Here is a 3,025-nt window from a genome sequence, read left to right on the forward strand (position 1 = left end):
TAGTCTATAGTCTAGTCTATAGTCTAGTCTATAGTCTAGTCTATAGTCTAGTCTATAGTCTAGTCTATAGTCTAATCTATAGTCTAGTCTATAGTCTAGTCTATAGTCTAGTCTATAGTCTAGTCTATAATCTAGTTTATAGTGAAGTCTATAATCCCGACTGTAGTGCGAATTATTTAAAATGATTACTTATTCAAACTACAAATCTTATTCCTAACTTTTAAGCATTACACTGTATTTTACTTTATACGTATTCACCACCCTCTATATATTGTTATTTTGAAATACTGATATTGGGGTGAAAATATCCTTGCACAATGAGCTTGTCTACTTTGGTTTGAGGTTGTCTGTCTGTCTCTCCACACCTGGCAAACAAACAAAAATGCAAGAGGCCAAAAAAAACGAAAGAAAAAACATACTTGCACAAAAATTATAACAAAAAACTTTTTTTGGCAATACTTATCCTATAGACTACATCCGAAAACCCATAACTGAATATGAAGTGTAAAATATCCGTAATAACAACTAAATATTTAAAAAATTATATCAGATTCTGATATAAGTGGCACCTTAAATTACTTATAAATGACAATTAATCCCACTACTGTGCTGTAGGGTATATTAAAAGGCGAACAGCAACAAAAAATAAGTTAAACAACAACCATTTAAGAGGCAAAACTTTAATAAAGATATTTTCGCTTGTTTTACATTTTACACATGAATGTGGGTGCGTGTACAACGGAGCATGAGTGTCCCTTTGTATAAAGACCAATTTGTAATTATAAACGTTCTTTTTGTTGTGTTTCATATTTGTTTTGTAATTTTTGCAAAAACAAGTCTCTGTTAATAAAATACGCTTGAATTTTTTTTGTCTGTCTGTCTGCCTGCTGGTATGTGTGTATGTGCCTGTCTGTCCGTTTAATTGCAGTATTTTTGCTTTTTTGTCATACAGTTCATTCATACATTTGGGGGTCATTCTTTATACTTTGGGGAGAATTTATTTTTTGTTTTGTTTTTTCCTTTCTATTTTTTGTATTATCTTCTGTCTGTTTTGTTTGTTTGAAGCCACTCAATGTCTGGTTAAGACATTTATACATTTGTCTGTATTAGAACAGTGGGTTTAATTGGAATTTAAAATGTAGGTATATCTAGTCATAGTCTAGTCATAGTCCAGTCATAGTCTAGTCATAGTCTAGTCATAGTCTAGTCATAGTCTAGTCATAGTCTAGTCATAGTCTAGTCATAGTCTAGTCATAGTCTAGGCATAGTCTATTCAAGGTCTTGTCATAGTCAAGTCATAGTCTAGTCTACTCAGAGTCGATAGCTTGGTCTTCAGTCTGGCCTATATTCCTATATATTATGGCCTATAGTGTCGATCATATATCGAACATATTAATTTCCCGTGGGTGGGTTGCTGTATCTGTTGCAAATAAGTCAAAGTAATCTATCCGTACATTAGCCTTCTGTTCTATTACCCATATTTGCCACTGTCCATTTATATGTAAGTAAATATTTTGTATGTGTCAGTATATTCATTTGTATGTATTTAGATACATGTATTTGTATTTAGTTGCAAAACGATGATGTTGCATGAGTAAGTTTCTATGTTCGTTTTATGTACGTTTTGTAGCAAATAAAAACAAATGAGGCATTAATTTACTGCGCCACTTACCTGATATACATACATACAGACAGACAGACAAATCTACATTTATACTTACATACAAACATTCACACAAATTCAGACTAAAATACTTTTAATACAAATACATACAATTGTATCCATCTGTACACTTCTACTTTGTACACAAATACTTGAAAAATAAATATTTGTTTACCACTTGTTTGTTAACATACGAGTCCTTATTCCTTTTTATTATAATGGCTCGTTTTTATTTTTTATTTGTTGTTTTTACTTTTTTTCTTTGTAACGCAAATCGTTTGTAACTGAAGCGTTTTTCTTTCCAAAATGTCAGTTTTAAAAACAAATTCAAATATTTAATCCTTTAGGTTTTACAATACATTCAAACATTCGTATTTATGTAAGTACAATATCATTTATTTATTTGGTTTGATTATTTTGGTTTTTTATAGTCCTTGCGGGAGTAATGATGATGATGAGCATTAAAAGACACGGGTTCAAATAAACATGAAAAAAATTATTAATATTTTTAATAATACTATTTCATGGTGTGCTAATGAAAATTAATCATTTATTTATTAAAAATTATCAAAAATTTTCAATAATACAGAGTAGGAATTAAATTATTAGACGTTTCTCTTCAAAGCTGTATTTAAAAAGCCCTTAAGCCTTTTAAAAAGAAAACTTTTTAAAATATTGCATTTTTAAAGTGATTATTTTATTATGAATATTGAATAACTGATAAAGTAGGAATAATTTCAATTTATTTATAACATCAAGCTTTTTCAACATTAATATAGAGATATGCACAACAATTTTCATTTACATATACATATATATATATTCCTTATACAATATATCGTTCATTATATATTTTAGTCCAACATTAAAAAGCCATTAATATAGTAGACTAATACCAAACTATTGATATGATTCTGACAATTACAATCAATTTTACTTTCGCCATTAAAAAATAAACACAAACATTCGTTTTCCTGTGGCCAATTAGAAACTGTAACTAAATTGTGCCAATTCATAAATTCAACATAACCAAATAGACCACAAATAACATCTGAAAGTAAAAAAAAAATAAAAATAAACAATTAGTTGAAAAAGTTTATATTTTTTAGAAAATATAACAGGTTGTTCTCTTGAAACTGGACAATAAACGGCTTCAATATATCAGTCACTACACTTATCTATAAACTACAATACTGACTAGAATATAAATCAGACTATGAATTATACTAAAGATTCGACTATAGATTGGACTACACTATAGACTAGACTATAGTCTAGATTATAGACTAGACTATAGACTAGACTATAGACTAGACTATAGACTAGACTATAGACTAGACTATAGACTAGACTATAGACTAG

At 28.8% G+C, this 3,025-nt stretch overlaps 1 protein-coding gene across 1 annotated transcript in view; it reads left to right on the top strand.

Moving 5' to 3' along the window:
* The window catches only part of LOC111689339, a 7,127-nt gene that overhangs the window by 3,358 nt on the left and 744 nt on the right, over nt 1–3,025 (top strand). The gene's annotated exons all lie outside the window — the stretch shown is intronic.

The sequence above is a fragment of the Lucilia cuprina genome, chromosome 6, assembly GCF_022045245.1.
Source record: "Lucilia cuprina isolate Lc7/37 chromosome 6, ASM2204524v1, whole genome shotgun sequence".
In the NCBI taxonomy this organism is placed as follows: domain Eukaryota; kingdom Metazoa; phylum Arthropoda; class Insecta; order Diptera; family Calliphoridae; genus Lucilia; species Lucilia cuprina.